This window comes from Tyto alba, unplaced genomic scaffold (genome assembly GCF_018691265.1).
Source record: "Tyto alba isolate M040663 unplaced genomic scaffold, T.alba_DEE_v4.0 Super-Scaffold_44, whole genome shotgun sequence".
Classification (NCBI taxonomy): Eukaryota; Metazoa; Chordata; class Aves; order Strigiformes; family Tytonidae; genus Tyto; species Tyto alba.
The window spans coordinates 5,710,479-5,732,249 of record NW_024881320.1 but is presented as its reverse complement, the minus strand read 5'-3'; the positions used below and the strand labels follow the sequence as shown (position 1 = coordinate 5,732,249).

General features: G+C 38.3%; 1 protein-coding gene across 1 annotated transcript in view; it reads right to left on the bottom strand.

The window, feature by feature from the left end:
• TMEM132C (transmembrane protein 132C) overlaps positions 1 to 21,771 on the bottom strand; it is a 219,171-nt gene that overhangs the window by 67,412 nt on the left and 129,988 nt on the right. The gene's annotated exons all lie outside the window — the stretch shown is intronic.

The window sequence follows — 21,771 nt, the reverse complement described above, 5'->3', positions numbered from 1 at the left end:
AAGAAGCTTAATAAAAGCAGAACCAACATAAAGATTGGAGGTAGATCCTTTATATTTTGTGATACAGTTATTTGGTGGCTAACTCCAGTAATTCAATTCTCCTGTTCAAGGATAATAAAAGGAAAAATGTCCCTATGACATTCAATGGCAGAAACGTCATTGCTGAAGTGCCTATGATGTGCGATTAACATTTTTAAGGAGTCATTTAAAAGGATACTGTCAAGGCTGATAGATTCGAGATTACCCCAACTATCTATGTTTGGATTTCTGCATAATTCAGCATCTCCTATCAAGTTCACCCTTTAACTTCTGGATATTTATATTTTTCTTTCTCCTTATGCCTACTGTATCAAGGGTACTATATATATTTATCATTGACTTCTCCCCCATTGCATTACATTACAATGTTGTGTTACAATTGCAATCATCAGAGTTCCTATCCAAAAACTTTTCATTTTTCTAATGTTCTGTTTTCCTCAAGCAAGTTGTAATTTTCACAATAAAAAATATTTCACTTTGGAGCAAAAAATTATGTTGTGGGGCAAATGCAGTTCAGTGCTAGGGTGTCATTAAAAAAAAAAAAAAAGTAAAGTAATTTTTTATTACTAATGAAAATGTTGTCATCAACAAGATGGAGACTTCAGGTCTAGACTCAGTGTGTTTACACGGAGAAAAGAAGTCCCGGACCTTTGTTTCTTGGCATTTGTACCTGACACTTCCACTTAATAGAAAGAGCAAGCAGGAAAATACAGAAGATATTTGTTATAGTAGAAAAACTGTCTTTAAGCAAAATGTTCATCAAAGTTTCTAGGAGATGCCAGATACTTTTTAAAGATTTCATTGGATGACGACTGAATGTTTGTATTTGCAGCTAAAATGTTTTTTCTAAGAGCTGATAGCAGGCATCAGTTTTCAGGCAGAGTGCAGACGTTCCTGTCTGACTGTCAGGCACATGAAGAGCAATGTGTCCTCAATATTTCAAGAAGACAAATGAAGGAGACGCGATCCCAATGTTAAATGGCCTGTGAGAAAAGCAAGTGTCTACTCGACTGACAAAACACTTACAGATAAACTCCAAGAGCAACTTTGAAGTGATGACTCTGACGTCCCTGGTTCTGTCCAAATCTGGCTTTTTCCCTACAGTGCCTCAGATAGAAAATTGCTATATCTAATTTGTTGGGAAGTCTCAGTTTCAAATTTGCTAAATCAGGCCCCAATTCAAAGCAAGAAAACACAACAGATTTGGATGAGTCTTTTGAGAGATGTCATGCTTTACAGAGGTGACTTTCCATTGCTAGGAAAAAATTTTCATCTTAACTTGACCCCCAGGAAGAGCATAGGAGTGCTAGGGGGAACCACCGGCTGCATGGTATCAGAATACTCTTTAAAAAACAGTGAGCTTTTATTGCAGAATGTAACAAACAAGAACCTAGCACAGAATCACTCTATGCACCACATAGTTATACATTTGCCTCACAGCCCAAAGCAAAGATTTACAAATCTACTGGGATTTTTTTCGAAGGAACCATTACTGCCTTTTTATACCCTTCTTTCTATGCCTTTCTGCACTAGGTGAATCAAAATAGGTTTCTGTGCAATTATACAAATGACATTTAGGGGACACTGTCAAAAAGAAGGAAAAAGGATTCTAAAGAACAAGCGTTCCCTTTGTTATTGAAATCTTCAGCAATATTAGTCACCACTCCTGCTCTTTGCTGGCTTTCCACACTTTGCTTGATCAGACAGGTGGAATTAGACTGACGAAAGTCCAGCTTTCCAAGGCTCTGAAGAAATGCAAAGCCAATAGCAAAAGCTCATCTGCACACATAGCATATGCATGTGGGATTAGAGCAGTGCAATACTCAGTGAGATGAGAAAGAGCACAAAGAGGCAGAAGTAATCATGTTCATGAGGAACACACAAGTTTGAGGTAACGCACCTGTGACAACACTATTTCTTATGAAATCATAATCTGCCATCAGCAGGCTGATGGCAGCACAGGTCTGAAATAGCTATTTGGGATTAATGGGAAGAAGTGGTGGAAATTAATGATTTGTGGTCACGTGGGGTAAATTCACCACTGTGTGAATTTGTCTTACACAAATCCATGTATCTGAGCTGAACTCTGAGAGTCAGACTGCAGACAAGGAGAACGTCTGCTGACTCACTGCTGCTTCAATCTAACCAGTAGATAAGTAAGTCCAATTAGTTTTATTTCAAAACTAAAATTAAGGGTTATCTTCTCTCTAAGTGAAAATGGAACAGGAAAAGAGTAGAAAAATCAATTCTACAGGGAAATCCTTACAAAAATGTACATTATCAGATTCATAGTTCTGGAAGGTACTTGCAGGAGGAGATAAAGAGATTTTGAGATTTGCAGGGGTGAGAGTGCCAAGTGCTCAGGTTCTTTGCCAGTTTCTAAGGGTGAAGTTTATTTTCAGAGAAATGCCCATATCCCACTTTACCCTATGGATGGTCTGAAATGGTGTGAGTTTCATACATAAAGGTTTCCTTCATTTTATAAACAAGATTTAATTGGGATCAGTGGTAACTACTTGATAATGTTCTTTCTACTAAACCTCTAGATCTCAAATCCTATCAATTTGTCTATAACACATCTCTTGGCCCAATTTGCTACCCTGTAATGCTGCTTCAACTATTTTTTTTGCAGGAAGCAAAAGCTTGATGCCAGCAGACACTTTAAAAACTTTCAAAGCCATTAACAATTTCTTCCTTAACCCCAGGTCAGAAGGCCTGGCCTTACAGGGGCAAACCACCATGTTACTGTGGATCACCAGAGTTCCCCTGCTCAGCTGAGCCCCGCTAGTTCATCTCAGCATGATGTTCAACTGGGGTAATTCAATTGCATTTACATCTTTGTCTGTATGTTAAGAAATCTTCTTACACTTGCTAATTGCTCCTGTATGAGAACACCAGCAGAATTGACTCCACAGCTGTGTGAATGTCAGATAAGAGAAAATTCTTAAAGACAACCATTAGACGTCTGTCAACCCAAGCTGTGCTATACTCTCATTTGAACCGCCAATGGGAAAATGCATTTATAGCTTTATGCAGAGAAAATCCAAGAACATTGTAATGGATTCTTATTTGATAAAGCAGCCTTGCAGGAACAATATGAAAAAAAAGGTTAAAAAGGGGGAAGGATGACAGCCAACTAGACCGGGTGGTCTTGGAAATTAACAGCACAAATATAAAGGAGTTTGCCCCTTCGGCCTCTTCCCAGCTACAGATCCTTAATCCAGTTTGATTTTCCTGGGGTAGCAATCTGTCAGATGCATCCCCTTCAGAACAAGATTATAAAAGGAGTGAATCATGGACACATTATTATTCCCCTCAGCATGCGGCCCTTTTTCTTTAAATACAGAAACCGTAGTGTGAAGGAAATGATCCATCTATTAAAATTTGTGTCAACATCTCTCAAAACTCTTGAAGCTGTACAGTGAATAATGCTAACCATTCTCCTGTATCTGAAAAAATCAGTCTGATGACAACACTGAAATATGTTACGTGCAACACTTTGGTCCTGACCTTATTTTCACTCAAGTCAATTGGAACTCTGCTTTTGATTTTGATAGGAGTGGGGCCACTGTTCCATTGTCACCTCTCTCGTACCCTCAGGCGCTCTCTCCAGCAGCGGTGTCAGCTTAAAGAAGCCAGGGCAATTTCAGAGCATTTTCAGATGTCCAAGGCAAACCAAGAGATGACCTTTTCCACCAGCAGAGAGCTGCTTATAGGCTGCTACTGAATATTCTGACTGTAATGCTTTGCTCCCAGCAATGACCTGGCTGGACTGCATATGAGATGGGTTTTCCTTTTGCTATCCCTCTCCTCCCCATAATTCAATGAATTGGGGTCACAGTCTGATTCCCCTCTGTTCTGCACCTTTGTTATTACCTTCACCCGGTTCAAGCCCTATGCTTTAGCATCACTTGGCAGATTATTCAACATCAGGCTGCTAAGGACTGAACAACAAACAGTAACCTTTTATTTGCTCTTGGATTATTTCAGCAGACAGAGATTTTGGGAATGCACATGGCTGAGTGATTGTCCATGCTTGGCCATGAGAAATAGACACAAATTTTTTTTTGTTCACAAAATAAGAAAAGAGTCATATCTGAAGTGACCTGAATCATTAGATGACCTGAGTTGTTCAGATTACCCGAAGTACCCTCATCAATATGGTGCTTCAATATCACAACAGAAATGCAGGTGTTGTTGGTTCAACAGAATTCATGCTAAAATCCCTTAACAAAAACTTTCACTTCCAGAGATTTTAAATTCTGGCTACTGCAGAGATAAAATCTCAGTAGAACAATCTGATATTAAGAGTTTAATTTCCAGGGGTGTTTAACTCTGCTGCTCTGGTAAGGAAGCAGTGCTTAAGCCAACATGGTACATACAGAACCGTCAAATATGGGTTATAAATCGCTGTAAATACCCTACTGTTGCTGACTGCAGAATATACAATTTGTACCAGAAAGAAAGAGGTTATGGTATTCTGGATGGGATGGTCTTCGGAGTCTCTTATATGTGCAAAACATGCTCTACATGCCATTCAGTCTAAAAGATTTTTGAAAATGAACAAATATTTTCTTAATAATTTTCAGCATCATTTCCAACTCTTCCAAGAATTACATTTCACTAGTAAGTTAGCTGTTATTTTTGCAGATAGGATGTCTGCACTATTCAGTTATTTTTATAAAGAGACTTGGCCTTTATGACTAATTTAAAGGGTTTCCCAAAGCAGATGGAGCGTTTTGAATATAGAAAAAGGGATTTATAGGAATACTGAGTTTCAAGGATTCAAATATAAAGACAAAATTGTGTCTAAGGCATTACTGGGAAGTAAGAGGTGCTATAGGCTACAGGAGATTGTCTCTTCATCCTCAGCAGATGTCACGTACTGTAAATTGGCATTATTTCCTGGCATCAGTGGATTTTTATTCAATTCCTCTTGCTGGTGATCTGGTTCACAGAATGAAAATGTCTTGGTGAAATGGACAGAGAAAGGGAAGAGAAAAAGCAGAGAATATCTTAGCTGGCTGTATTAAATTATCGTATACCACTTCCATGTTCTACCTATTCCAGCAGACAAAAAAAAAAAAAAAAAAAAAAAAAAAAAAGAGAGAAAGAAAAGGCTCCTGGAATCATTGATGTAATTTGCTGGCAAGCACAAAAACATCTGTGACAAGCCAAAGAACTGAGAACATTGAACTTGTGAATGAAATGCTGTGTGTATATGTGTGTATACACATATATATATATATATATACAGTGGGAAGTAATAGAGATGCATGAAAACATGTTGGACAGGCTGAATTCGTCAAGATTAAATGATACCTACTTCCCTTCTCCATTCTCAGTTCTCAAATTATACATTAGATTTAGGTTATCCTTAGCTAGCCAAGATCTACTGTCAACTTGCTATGATATTAACCACACAACCTGGGCCCTTTCCATGCAGGGGAACATTGCCAGAGGGGATTCAGATCAGATCTTCTATTTACAGATAAATTCTCTTGCTCACTTGCTGCACCTTTCTCTCTCTTTACTTCAAAGCCCTGGTAACTGGCCGTGGGTTAAGCAGCAGTCATCTCCGTTAGCTGTATGCTGTTGGCTTATGGAAGTACCACGTGTTCTGGTGTTAAGAGTTGATATCAAAGCCCTTTCTGGGGTCACGGACTAACTATATGATCTCACACCAGTCATTTGTCTTGCCTGTCCTCCTATTAAGCCTGTCAAGAGAATTGGCTCAATAGAAGAAAAACAGGAGATCCCTAAAAATGTATTGGCACATCTAAGTTGAACTTTTTTTGGGTGAAGAAGCTATAAGAAATGACTCTGCAGTGAACTTTGAAATATCAGTTTGTTAAAGAGGCAGTGATTTCCCTTCCTGATCAATGTTTTTCATGGTGTGAAGCCTTGCAAAGGGAAAACAATGTGCATCTAGAAACATCTTCAAAAGTATTTATATGAAGGACTGGGTGATGAGAAATGTCTCAGAAATGATTAAGGCTGCCTAAATATCTGTTCTCCAGCAAGCCTTAGTTACAGTTTAAATCCTGGCAATGTATTTATCAATATTTTCATTCCCAGCTGCATTTCCTGACATTTATGCCAAAACAAAATTCTGTAAAAGGTCATAAGAGGACTCAAGTGTTATTAAGTGTACAATCTAACAAACAAAACAAATGACCTTCATTCACACTTGCCTGATTGTTCCATGAACTCCCAAACAATAGATCTTGACCACTTTCTCAGACTCAAAGAAATATCCATCTTGGGTGAAATCATCCATATGCAGAGAGTCAGCAGAAGCTTTAAAGGCCTTTAACATACCTCAAAGCAGGACTAAATTATGGCTTACACTCTCTGTAACTGTTTTCATTTCTTTCCTTTTTCACTGAATACTGGCACACCATTGTGCTAAGTGGTATATTACATAGTAAAAGATGGTTTCACACAGCAGGAGACCTTGTGGCCCAAACAGACAAAACAAATGAGAAAAAGAGTGAAAGGATATTTATTAGTTCTATGTATAAATGTAAAAATGAGGCCCAGAGAAAACAAAGTGACTTATTCCAGATCGCACCAAATATCTGCAGCAGGTAGAAACTAGACCTAGCCGTCATTACTGTGCCTGGGTTGCAAGAGCTACCCCTTCCACACTCCTGTGTAGCACTTACAAAATTAACACAGAAAATCTGCAGGTGATGAGCGACCTTGAGCCTCCATCTTCTAAATGCCTGTCTGGTGGCTTTGTTGCAAGACTTTCCTTGCACTTCCTTTTCCATGAGTATATTTAATTTCTCTCACATTGCATCTCTGACTTTTGGGAAATTTCATAATACTACACCAAAAGCTCCCAATAGCAGCCAGAATTGCTTTTACTGCTGTTTAACACAGTACTGAATTAAAATAGCTAATGTATAAGCCTTTCTCACACATGAACACAAACTGCTGCATAACAAAACTTTAATTTATCAAATTAAAATGCACTATACCACAAATTTATTGTATCACTGCTCATAAACGTTTTTATGCATTTGATTATTTTTGGTCTTTTATGGTTTTGGAAGTAGATGGAAAGCAATCAAGGTTCCATCTGAAGCAGCCGTGTAAGCAATTCTCATTTAACAGAAGACAATGAAAAATTAATCTAAAATGAGTGTAACTAAGTTTTCAAAGAAACAACAAAACCACTCAGACATTATCATCTTCAACAGCTGTTTACTATCTTCATTTACAAAATTACCTGTCAAATTTTACTATTTCCTCTAGGAAAAAAAAAAAAGCCAACACCAAGTGCTTCTCTGAGTTAGTAAAATGATCCACATGTAGCAGGGATATTAAGGATCCCTTTCTTGCAATCATAATACTTAGCAAAGATGATTGAGGTGAATGTTCAACACTTCCTCTCCTGCAGGTTTCAATTCTACACTTTTAACTACAGGAAAAAATTCAAACATGGCTGATTGGTAAAAGCCTGGGTATTTTCTTCTCTCTGCGTATTTTCCTCTCTCCTACTCTGTGGAACATCTGTCTCCTCTTTCCAATGGGCAAAGCAACATTTGTCATTCCTGCAAAGTTGTTTACTAAAAAACAACTACAACTTTCTCAACATAAAATGAAAACACTTGAAGGAACTACAAAAAGGGATAATAGCAGATTAAAACATTTTTTTTGGTGGAAAGCTATATAGTCTGGGGGTGCATCTCCCAGTATCAGTTTGTTTCAGTGATTAATTTGATCTGAAGAGTTTGTTTAGCTGGGAGAACACATGCAGCTGGTTAATACTATGCAATGTGCATGAGGGGAAGGATGCCAAATAAATATCAGAAGGAAACCAAAGGGCTCAGGGAACATGCTGCCTGGCAGCCTGATCCCCTGGCACAAAATTCAAGAGGGGATGGGCCAGCCTTCTGACAACTGCAGGAGTGACTGCTTACCCAACAACAACATTGTCAGCAGCTTAGTGTTTCAGGAAAGAGGAAGACAGAAGTAAGAAGACAAATACAAACCAGCAGAATTAATTGTCCTTCACACAAATGTTCCCAGGCTGAATGCTCTCACAGGCTGTCTCAAGTGCCGTTGCTGTGCCTGACTCCAGATTTAGTAGATGGGATGGAGTTAATTATTGAAGGGCAGCTACATCGAGTGGGATGCACAGTTCCTATTGACTTCCATAATGGTGGTAAAATGTGCAAATCCTGTGGACTGTAGCTGAATTTAAATCACAATGATTACAAGATATAATGCCTAAAAAAGAGGATTTATACATGAGCAGGTTTAGCTGAGACACAGACTCCCTCAAGACCTACATTTTGTTTACATGCAAAATAGACTACACCTCCTGAATGACTTTAAATCCTGATGACAATTATTTATGTACGTATCCACCCTCCTAACATGGTTCTAAACCATAATTCCTGCTGCTAAATGCCTTGGGGAATATCTTCTAGTTATAGGTTCATCCCTATTTTCTGGCCATTGTCCAGCAAACCACTTTCAATGTGTAAATAGCCCTGCTGCCTTCAGTGGGTCTACTTGTATGACGCAGAACACCATAAGCCCATGTTGCTTAAATAGATACATAATATCTACAATAGTAATACATCTCTCTTACAGCTTTTGGACAGAATTTTTATGCACAGCTCTTGGGAGTACAGTACTTTTAGCCTGTTTTATTGATATATTGAGAAATGAGGACACAAACAATAAGTGCATGTTTAAATTGAGTCCTGAGGATTTTGCAGAGCTTTGCCTACTATGTGGGTGAGGCTCTGAGTAACCTGACATTGTTATAAAAGAAATCAGTGAGGTTATATAGTAGGAATCAAATCTTTCAAAAATTATTTGCATCTACTATCATGTTAACCAGTCCAGTTCCATCTTATAGAGAAAGTGCAATGAATGTCTAATTCATATGAAATCTAAGAAAGCACAAAATTAAGACTTTTATATAGTCCTGATCCAGCTGCAGGAAAAAATCTGAACACTTTCCACTGTTCCAAATGCCTTAATGACAGTCAATATACAGTTAATTATAATGCATTAAAAAAAAAAAAAAAAAAAAAGGCAAAACATGCAGTACTATTTTTAATCAAAAACTAGTAGTTTAAAAGGTTTAAATTCTGAAAATGGGAAATATTTATTGAGAAAGAGAAATAACAACACACCAAATAAAGCCCTCACAGCTTCCTACAAAAAGATTTCTATGCATGTCCATACCCGTATGGATTTTACATTCTCTCTCAATCATACCTATTGAAGACTTTGTATATGGTCAGCTAATGGGAGAAATGTTAACAGGAAAAACTGCTACAATCTGTATGCAGTAAAATGAACTAGAGGTAGACTCAGACTACCCTTCTGTATGACTTCCACTGGCATGTTACTGTAATAAACCCTGGCAATTTGTATCCATGTCATCTGGATCCAGGAGTAAGAGTGAGCACTGGCTGTAATTTGCCAACTTATTTTTTGTCATCAAAAAATGCAATAGCATCAAAATAGAACTGTTTCCATCAAGCCTTACAAGCATTAAAATAAATGTAGTGCTCAAAATTATATGGACTTCCAGATTTTATTGTTCTTCTGGTCAAAGAATATCACAGGGGAGGACCAGTAAGAAGTTGCTGCTGCTCCTTATGTCTTTGATCAACAAACTCTCTGTGGTCTCCAAAGCTCTTGAAACAGTCACTTTACAGCAACATCAAATTCACTGTCAAATTGAAAAGGAACGAAGGTGATATAATCCTGGAAAATTATGGAGACTGTCCCAAATAAAATTGGGTATTGAAACATTATGAAGATGGCCAGGGCACCTAGAGCTCTCATTATGAGCCTCCCCTGATGTTAAATGGCCTGGAGATGGCTCTTCAAGCTGCATTGTGTGTTGTTTCCCTAGACTAGTCATTTCCTTCCAGGCAGAAAATTAAAGCAGTGATGGATGGACTACCCTGCTGTTTATTTGGCCCAGTTTCACAATGTGGCAGTGAGGAACTGTTGAACTCCAGTTAAAACAAAGGAGGTGCAATAAAAAGTTTCTATGAACATCCTTATTGAGCTTGAAGGAAGTTTGGTATTATTAAGTCACATAGCAGAGAAAGAAAGATGGAAATGAGGATTGCCACCTGCTTACACTAGAAAGGAACAACAACATGAGTATCGATTTCACGTTAACTTTGCTGTTTTCAGCTGTGTCCCTGTTTGCTGTTCCCCCTCCTGCCTCAGACAGTGTGGACACCAGCCAGGGCACTTTGGGCAGTGATCCACCGCTCCCGGAGCATGTTCAGCACAGCTCTGCTTCCCCTGCAGCTCCACGTGGCAGCTCTGGAGCAGGTCCCTGCATCTCTTACTTTCTCCATTTGAATGGCACAGTTATTTCTTTGCACTTGCCCTGCTTTGACCCACATAGCTTCATGCATCTCATGGATGTAGCTACCACTTTTCCTAAACTAGACTTCTAAACTATCTATTCTTTTATGTCCTCTAGTCTTCAATCTCAAGTCTTCTGTCTTCTCTGTTGTCAAGCTCAAAATAGAGCTCTCTTCTCAATGCCAAGTTCTTCCCAAAACATTCTTGCTATCCCTCCCATGCCAGAGCACTGCTCAAAAGCTGGTGTACTCTCTCTATGCTGGACTATAGGCATATCTGCCTTTCCTGCCCATGTTCAGTTTGAACCAGTAACAGACACTGCTTCCCCAGTGCCCCAAATGCCTGTGTTCAGTCTCAACTGTGTCCTCCATGCACATTCTCAGAGTTTACAGACAAATTTGCCATAGGAGGTCCCTATTATATGTGCTACCATTTTACATCTCCCTTTTCTACCCCACTGTAAGAAATACTCTTTGTTTTCATGTTCTGTTGTCAGACGCCTGGTTCGGATGGGAAGTGAAAATTCTGGAAATACCTAAGTTCCACTTTCAGAAGAGATGGGGTAGCTCTGGGGTTTTCAAAAGCACAAGTTCCTTTCAAACTCCAATTGTTTTCAAACACATCTGCTTTCTCCCAGGCAGTGGGAATTTGAGGCCCCAGAACTTCTGAAAATTCCAATAGGTGTCAGACTGATGAAATAACTGCTTTTTTAAATTTAGGTACTACAAACTATAGTCATCAAAGTATTTATGCATTGCTTCACTTGGCACTGCAAAGCCTAAGTGAAACAGATGGCCAACTCAGGTTTCCAAAAGTGACTCAGATACTCAGGAGCCCAACTCACACAGGAAGTCAATACCAGTTAATCTTCTAAATGTCAAATGGCACTTTTGAAAATAGCACTTTCCATTACCAATAAGGACCTGAAGTTTTGTGCTTTTTAAATGTTTGCTTTGTACCGAGTAATACCCCAGGCTCCACCTGTCTGTCTTTTCATGTTCAAAGGACAAGTGAATACTTGAGTAATGCAGTCCTTACAGACAGATCACCAGCAAATCAGCCAGCTCTGCAGCACTACAGATTTTTTCTTTTAAAGGGCATTTTTAGGCAACAAGCTTAAGGCTTGGTGGGGGGAGAGAGCTAAAGAATGTATATAATTAGAATTAGCAGCCTGGCCTTCCCTTGCTTGCCACAGCTTTAGCAGTAAAGTGCAGGGATTCTAACCACCCCACATAAGAGCAGAGTTCTTATCTTTGGGGGCTTATTCAGTGTTTAACAGAAATTTAACCTGAATGAAGGAGGGCTGTGTTAGGTAAGTCTGGATGGCCTTAATGACAATGGATCATTAATACATGGGCACTGTTGAGGCTCCCTGTGGATCCTGTCTGACATATAACCCAGCTTTTCTACAGCACAACACTCCCAGATCATGAACAGCTTTCTGGTCATTGTTATACAGTATACCATGACTCAGGCAGAAGAGGTTGAAACACTAAGAATTAAGAAATGTTTGGATGTTACCCCACAATGCAGCACCTAGGAGAAAGTGCACTGGGTTTAAAGTGAATATTATGGGTACAAGATATTAACCGTTTCCCCCGTCTGATATTATAGACCCCTGAGACCGGCACAGGCCAAAGCTCTTCTTGTGATGAAGAGTTCTCATGCATCAACCATTAGATGATCTAGAGGTCACTCGAGCAACTTCCAGTACATTTCTGCTGCAAACGGGTAATTAATCAAATGAACGTCTTCTCCCAAAATTGGCTGAAACTAGAGGGAGGACTGAGTTGAGTGCATTGGGTCTTTTTAACCTGGAATGTCAGGTAGAGGAGGAAAATGGTCATTATCTCCAATATATATTTTAGAAGAGGGAGAAGTTAGGGAGGTGATTTCCACCCACATCAGTAACTCTAAGACAGAGTAAAAAGACAGACGAATATGGAAACTGGTTTACAGAAGAGACCAGAGGGATGCCAGTCCTACAAAAACTCTGAAGGTTAACTTTACACACTTTAAGGAAACTCTGGAAAGGCTTGTCTATTCCAAACTTGCAAAGCAGAGTTTTCAGGTATCATGACAGTTTTGTTTCATTTTCAACTGAAACAAATCTGGGTTTGGATATATGCATTCCCTTGTACAAATGTCAAAATACTGTCACTGACTGATAGCAATATGGAAACTCTCTGTTTCCACAGGCTAGAGGGTAGGAATGCTAAGAAGGAAGCCAACACTATAAACAGTATACTGTAAAACATAAAGTTACATATTTAAAGTAAATCTCTCTCTCTAATAACTTAGATGTCTATTCTTTACTTAGCACTATGCTATTTTCGATACAAAGAAACTTATGGTATTAGCCCCAAGGAGAAACATGACTTTCCTTAAAAAAGGAACAACCATTATAGTTTTGGATTCCCTTCCAAGAGTAGAAATTTCAAAACCTTCTTTTAAATTTTACATTGCAACTAGTTAGCAAAGACAGAATGACTTTTGGCATATTTTTCCTGCATCTAATAATCACTTCCATTCACTTAAACTATCTTTTTCCTTACAGAGGATTATTGTCATTAAGCTACTCATAGTGTGACAATAATTGAGAGGTTTTGGCTACTAGTTTCAGAAGCATTAAGATTTGAGAAAGAGTAATACAGAGACACAGAAGGCAAGTTGAAACGCTCACATAATCTACACTTGATTTTAATTAGAGACAGAAAACTTCTAAAGGCTCAGGAGAGATTTGGTCTGGACAAGCACCTCTCTGCTTCTATCCTACCCACAGTTGGAGAGTCCTTCTTCTTCCTTCAGTCCTGCCAAGCCTGACCACTTTGTGACCCAGCTAATTAGCCCCTCAGCCTTTTTTTAACTTCAAACCCTCACTGCTGAGATGAGGTACACAGGGTCTGGTGACTTTGTACACAATGCAGTGCTAATCTGTAGAGCATCTTAAGTTCTGAACTGTGAAAAATGTGAAGACCCAAGCACTCCACTCAGTGTTTAGTGCATGTTTTGCACAGTGAGAAATAAGCAACACAGGCAGACTGCAAGCAAGTCTCCTGTAAGCTCCACAATGAGTGTTTCAGAGGTATTTGTTCCTTATCCTCGATCCCTCACAATAATTCATGCTCTTCCTCTCTCACATAGGTGCTTCCACACATAAGAATTTTGACTCTGATAAGAGGTTAGACTCTGATAAGAAAACAGCGCTCACCCACCAAGAAGATGGAAACAAAAAAGTGTCTACAGGGAGCACAATTCTGCTTTGTACATGTGAAATGAGGGAGCTCTGTTGTTGGGAAGAGGGAGGTGTCCCCTAATGAAGCACAGATCAGGCTGGGGTCCTACAGAAACAAGTTGGTGACTACTAACAGTAGCTGATAGCTCCTGAACTTTAGGGGCAAGAACCTCAGTGCTTCAGTGCCTAGGAAAATCCCATCTCTTTCCCTGCTTAAGATGAAAAACTGGCAGAAACTATAAAACTAAAGGTTTTACACACTTTCCTGAATCTGTCTTCAGGGATATCTGGAATAGTTCTAATAAATACATTAAAGAGAGTATTAGATCTCAACAATTACTGACTAATTGTATGTACAGATATTTAAATAGCAGTGTTTCTAAATCTTGTAGGGTAGCTACTGTAAAACTTTCATGTAAAGAATATGCATAGAAAGGAAACCTCAAACCCTCTTCAACATCTTCATTAGAACAAAAGATCTTTCTGTACACTCTTTGCCATTACTCAGGAAACGGCAAATTATCCAATTCAATTGGCTCATGAGTAAAATAGCATGCAGCAATTAACTCTTTAGAAGCCAAATCCCCCATGAGAGGACCTATTATAAGACAAAATATTAAATATATAATAAGAAATACAAGAAATTGAATATAAACATAGGGAAATATAAGAAAAATATAAGTCGAAAAAGAAAAATATTCTTAAATATAAGAAAAATGTCTCATACTGAGCTACTCAGTAGTCATTAACATTATAAGGGGATGAAGTCTGCACCAATCTAAGTAAACTGAACAGTTAAGTCAACCACCACTGTCCACAAAGACATCACTTCCAAGTAGGAAGGATTAAAGGTCTTGCTTCCTGGCAAAATGAACTTATGCTTGTATACATGTGAATAATTTCACAGAATGCAGGAACAGCTATAATAGATCCTGACCAATACTCCAGTCAACTGTTTACTTGAAATAAGTTCAGGTTTTTATCTTGAGAGAGTGTCACTGAAACTGTCTTCTCTCTCTGCCTAACTTTAACTGGGGAACTCAAAATGGGAATCACAGAAAATGTGATAGATATTGATGAATACAAATAATTTACTGCACTTTAGTAGTTAAAGCATCTATTCATCCAATGTGTGGGTCTGGAACTGTGGGGCCTGGAAGCACTCTCTTATTCACGTGTCAGTGCATGTCCACGCTGTGTCCTTGCTCCACTTGGGTCAGAGCGTGTGACCCAAGTGCAAATCTTTCCTTCCTCTATATCCGAGTTTTGTGGGGAGTGAGCCAGGTCACAGGCCAGAAGGCGCCTATGATGTGCTCCAGCCAGTTATCTCATCTTGCTCATGAGACCTTGGCAAGAATTGTACATACTTTCTTAGAAGGAGGACCATGTGGGTTCAGATGACCTCAAGAAGACAGGAATGAAACACTGTACTTCCACAACTGGCTAATGATGTCCCCGTGGGAGCTGCTGCCAGTGGCTTCTTGGTGCACACTGAGGGTGGAATTAGATGGTTTATTTTTCTTCAATCTACAGCTAAATTTGCAGAAATGTAGAAAAGAGGAATATCCTTTCTAGCAACCTAGGAAATTACTTGAGGACTTGGCAAATAGTTCACTGGCTTGATGACAAGCTGACATTATAAGCCTTTCAAATACAAATAAAAAAAAATAGATATATTCACACACACAAATGTTAAAGTTCCTAATGTGAAAGGCATACTGCTATATTACCCACATGAGGGAAAACCAACACAAACTCTTCCCTCTTCCAGGATCCATAATTCCAAACTAAGATTTGCTTAATACCATGAAAGAACTCAGCGGTTAATGCAAATCTCCCCAGTGGCTAAGAGGGGGGTATCATTACACAGAAAACCCACTAGTCCCATAAAAGACAAACTAGAGAAATCTTCACCAGGTTATTTGACAGGATACGGAGAGACACTAAGGCTCGAACCCAGACTAGAAGTCATAAAGCAGATCCTGTAGTAGATGTCATTATACCAGGACAATACATTAACAAATTTCATCCCAAACCTTTACTCAGTAAGGAGGGAAAAACCAGAACATGATGAAGTGGTAAAGGTTCATAAAAAAAAAAAAAAAAGAAGACAGAAGGAAGAGGGATGTTGGGGCCTACACACTGAGCAGGTCCAAAAAGAGGGCTCTAAAAGGACCTGGGTGGAAAAACTTGAAGAAAACAACTGAGAGTTGCTGAAAGGATATTTTTTTCATCTTATGTCCTTTAGGCAGCAATTAACTTGTGCTCAGTGGTGCGCATAGTTACTAGTTGTGTTCTTAAACATATTTAGGATGTACAAGCTGTTCTAAAATTGTTCATCAAGAGCAGAACTCAAAACCAATGGACAGTCTTCTCCAAACTTCACTGAATTCTGAATTGGGCTCCAAATTCAAAACCTGGTTATTTCTTTCTGTCCTGATAGTTAGATATTAACTCCTATTTAAAAAGCACAAGTTCATCTATTACCAATTACAGATGCAACTTTCCAAAACCAGTTGTTGGGATGTAGCACTCAAAGCAAAGCCAGTGAAATCAGTATTCCTCTGGAAGTGGATAATGGTGAAGAGTTCACACTTTTCAAACATTTACAAAGTCAGAGCCTATTTATGCACAACACAGTCAGGAGGTTCTGCAAAAAACACTGCCTTTGAATGTCCTGGGTTAAAGTCTAAATGAAAGTCTGTTCCACATGTGGTTCTGAGTAACTTCTGAGATTATTTTTTTTTAATAAACCGACACAGTGAATTTATATGTGATCCACACTTAACCACAACAAGTCTCTACTGATTTGTATCACTGAAGGATGTGGCAATTATATGATGTCTGATGACTATGTGTTTCATCTCACCTCAGCAGTTCTACCAGCCCCAGGAATACTGAAAAGAGCAGGAGAGGCTCCCTGTCAAAATAATTAACACAGCTTTGATTAACAGAACATGGCAACAATTGCCTTCTTGGATGGTTCTGGGAGTAATGTTAGCAAAAACAGTTTCTGGCCAATTCTTAGTGATCAAGTCCCCTACACTTACCATGACATTTCTAGGTTAACTTTTCTAAGAGTACTGTGGGGAATGGCTTGTATTTACTATACATTTAAATAGTGTTCATCTGTAATGCATAGGAATTTACTAGCTTATGAGGAAATCACAGCAGGTATAACCCAAACCATGAAACTACATGTGTATATATAGCCGAACCAGATATGCAGCAATGAACAAGATCTGGTTTTAAATATTCCTTCACAGTCAGTCTCATTAATTTTCTGAACACTTCTCAACATAAAAATTGACAAATAGTATCTCCAAGTGGAGAGCCTCATCATCCTATCATACATTTTCAGAGATGACAAATATGTCATGAGAAATGATAATCAAATACATTTAAAACCTCTAAACCTAGATGAACAATTGTTAAACTAACCAGGGGATTATATTCCTTTGGGAGTTTTCAGTGCTACTTGCTGAGCTCTGATGTGGTTGAAATTTAGTAGTTATAATGGAATATTTCCTGCAGATCACATACCCCAAGAATTTGTTTTGCTTAGTACGTTCCAATGAACATTGAAGCACAGAAGCTGCAAACGATTTTGGGTAAGAGAACAGATACAAACACTGAATTCTTGTTAGCTGGCCTATCAGTAACACTTTCATTCACAAGGCACCTTGCTTTCAAGCCATCCAATAGCATTGCTAAATATGCCAGTCTCAATAAAAATAGTTGAAATAGGAATGAATTCAGTAGCTGAGGTCACTCAAGTACTCTGGCAGAGTCATTATTGAATTTCTACTAGTGTGATTACAAAGAGCACGTGTTCAGTCCATTAATTTGCAGCATGGGAACCAAAAATCAATGGGGTGCTACTTAAAACTCCTTTTGTAATAATTACCACCATGTATGCAGGTATACATATGGAAGAGAAGCACGTAAGCTGTTGTTCACAGCCTTGAACAGGAAAGAGATTACCTAGTTTTCTGAGCTGTATGTCAGAGAGAAGTAAGGAGAGAAGAGTAAAAATTTAGTCTAAATTTGGGGTGAAATTCAGACTGCAAAGGAAATTCTGTCATTTGCTTCAGTGAAGCTAAGGTTTCTTCTCTCAAAATTTAACTGGAACTGAAATTCCTGACAAGCAGTCAGGAATTCAGCATTGATCTATCCAAAAACTCTCTATAAGCATTACTACCATGTTGATAAAGTAATAACAGGAAAGTTGTAGGAGTTTTTTTGTGAATGATAGTGGGACAAACTGGTATACATTGTTTCAGCAGACCTACACTCATTTATACCGTTCATTGACAATTCTTATTCTGACCCTTCAAAGTAAAAAGGACATATCACAGATTTTTCCAGGAAAAAGTACTGAATTTCCTTGCTTAAGGAAAAAATGCATGCAAAAAACACTGGCAACTTTTGTATAATACTGTTATTCCCACTCAATTTTTCATTCTTAATTTTGAAAGTGTTACAAAAGAATATGCTTACAGATCTTAATTGTCCCATATTGCCTACTGAAGGAAAGAAAACCCAAGGGGTCATCTTTAGCTGAGATTTGATGGACCATAACTTTTTTTTTTTTTTTTTTTTGAGAACTCTGACATCTATTAACTTTCAAAAGAGCAGCTCACCTTTACCTTGCTCAATTGCCAGGAAATATACAGTATCCTCCAAAAACTTCCTGTGTCCCCTCTGACCCACCAATTTATGTAACAGAAAACAACTCAAACCAGGTGATTTGTACAAGCACTTGACACAGCAAGACAACTTCTACACTGGTTTACACTTAAGGGACTGTGGCTGCACAGCTCTGACAAAAAAAGATTGCCTTTTAAAATGTCAGTATTTGCTGATATTCACCATGAAGTGATAGTGAAGAAAACCAAGATCCTCCTTCATTCCCAGAATGTGAAATACCAGAGGTCTCTCTGTAGCCTGAATTGTAGATAAATAATGATTTGCAAATTATGACTTATAGAAGTCAATAGAGTAACTATGTTTTCTTGTGTAAGTCAGTTATGTGTGGAAAGCTGCAATGATCTCTGATACAAGCTAGCTTTTTTTTAGACTACAGAAGCTGCTTTGTCTATAACAAGCAAAGATTTTTACTTTCTAAGCTTCTAAAAGAGCACGTATTATCTCTACCTACTGTGTAAAATGTGCAGGGGGAATTAAATGGAATCCATCATAACAGAATGTGAGAATGTGATTTTGCTGAGTTATGTCCAGCTTGGATTACATAAACTGTTGTGTTTGCTAACAGTGCTCATACACAGTGAAGTGTCTGCAGAACAGTCATGACGCTGCTTCATTCAAAGTCTGAAGCACTGGTAATACGGCCTATTAGTAGTTATGCAACAAATTAGTATTATACCCATATCAGTCTGCAAAATTTAAAACATGCTTCACACCAGGAAATGGTTCTATTCAACTACTTTTAGGCAGAGGCACAGAGTTAACCAGATAAAGGAGATGATTATTTATTATTATTATTAAGAGTAAGAAGCTTGTCATAGGCTAGAACCCTGGTGCATATTGTACAAACAATGAACACGTTGTCTGGTTCAGTGAGCCTACTAGTATAACAGAAGAGACACGGCAGATGGATGGAGACAGACAAGAGTGCATCAAAATATTGAAAAAAATACTGGAGAGTTGTAGGACAAGAGCTGTATTTGCTAGGAGCCCAGCTATTGCAAACATTTTTCTAAGATAACAGAAGAAAAACAAGGTTTTGTAAGTGTCTCAAAACAGCAGACACACTTGGACTGATGAACTACCACCATCTGACAGATCAGGTCTTTAAATTGTTTGAGTTCAGGACCTCATGTTGGTTTGGCATTTAAACCAATATATATGTAATCCCAGAACTGGATACTTCAAATGAGTTTAAACAAACATCTTATGATAGTGTAAGGCTTGATCCTGGTTTAAATTATAAAAGTGAGAATCAGTAGATGAATTTCTTTCAACTCATTGGAGCAAAACCAATGTAAGACTGGTGTTAATGAGACAACAGTTAGGTCTGCCAAGTGTTTATGAAGACTCAACTTCCTCTATAAACCCTGTATCAATCATCTAGTGATTTTAAGTGATAATTTTAATGTGATTATAAAACTATTTTTTTATTACAACTATCTCCAAGTGGAGGATATGCGATGGATGTAATGGCAGAGGCTAATGAAATGCACTTAAACTCATCCTGAATTTTAAAAAGATAGAAAAAAACAGTGTGTAAAAACCACCCGAGTTCTGTCTTCCTATTATTTAGTGCTGATGGGAGATACAACGACAAAAGACAGATGATGTGGTCTCTGAACAAAGAAGGCAGCAGGAATAGTGTTTAACCATCCCTCGCTGCAGTTATACAAGTAACATCACTTATTTAATTACATACATGGGTCAACTGGGAATAGAACCCATGGATCTGAACTAAAGTGACAGCCAGGAGTGGTGACTGGAGGGAAAGCTCTGCTATACATGGGGAGCAGGAGCACACAGCATCAGCAACACATCGTAAAATCCTCCAAGTCAGCAGTTACCATGATCTGCTGGTTTTCTTACCAACCTTGCTTAACTTGTAAGACTTACAACAAAGCCTTAGCATCTATATAATAATTTTCCACCTGTTTCATAGAGCAGTCACCATTATTATGTAACAAAAGAAAGAAATAGAGAAGATATTTTTATCTGTACATTAAATAGGCAGTAACACAGTAAACTAAAGTAACTTTGAGTGGAAAAGTAAATCTCAGTCAGCCAGTGCAGAAACAAATGGTTCACCTGCCTAATACAATGTGCTTTGTCTAAGGAAATGTAAAGGTCTCGGATAAAATGTGATACTTTACCTCTGTCAAACTGATTTGACAGAGGCATGAGATCAGAAAAATGTTTAAAATCATCTAATTTGCTTTTATGAGACTGTAGCCTCTTTTCTAGAGGTCTCTTCTGACCAGTTTTAAATATCTTGAGTTCAGATGAGTTTTGTTATTATGAAATTTCTCAAGCAGCGATGGTACAGAGGGCTTACACGTGTAAGAAACATATTTCAATTTGCTCCATCGAATACTAACAAAGATCTTATTCACTTTAGTCTAGAAAGCTTTAGCTTTTGGCGCTTTTTCCTAAATTTTCTTCATTCTTTATTGCCTGACTGATTTATTTCCTCTGCTCTGAAAGTTACAGAGGAAAGCAGAGTTGCTTGGCAGCATGATGTGGTATTGCTGAACTCAGCTGTTTACAGCTTTCAAGCAGATGTTTCTGCTTCAAAGACAGTGTGAGAAAAAATACACATGCACAAATTCCTCCCCCACAATTCTGCATCTTTTGTCTCTTATCTTCCACTGCCTCCAAATCACAAGGAAGACTACATTACAATACCTACTAAAACATCCGAACCATGCCAATTGTCACAGATAAGTAAGAGCTGACCTCACCCCAAATTGGAACTCATGATTTAAAGTGCAAAGAGAAAAAAATAACAGAAGTGTCAGTCTATGAATGTGCTGCATCAGGAGAAGATTTTCATGGATAACCTCGTTATGAATTACAGCTTATTAAAATGGAAAGCAACAGAGATTGATGTGTGCAAGAGGCAAGAACACTGCAGCTTTCAACAGAAGATGCAAGTGGGACAGCCAGCCTTTGCCACTGCATATTCCAGGAGCTCTGCAAAACAGATACTCAGACATAAGTAAAAGGCTAGGAAGCAGACTGTATGTTCTCTAGTCACTCTGAGAAATAATCACTTTGTCAGATATCAAAAAATAATCTCACCCTGGACATCAGGAATTACAGTTATTATTGAACCCGTCTATCAATTTGTAATGGATATAAAGCTGTTGTCCCATTATTCCATGATTGCACATCCTATTCTATTTAGTATGTGTGGGGCTCTGCTCTATTTAATTAATAATGAAATAAAATAGTATATCCAACCTGACTGGAAAGCAGGGAAGGCACTGACAGCAGCTTTCTCAGCAGGGCTGGGTTATTGCATGCATTGGCTAAGCCTCCGGCATTTGGTTTTGATAAGCATGTAAAAATCTTTTCCAAACTATACAGATTTGCTGAGCAAACAAATTTGATGCTTTGATTTGGGCAAGAAATGTGTGAAAAATGAC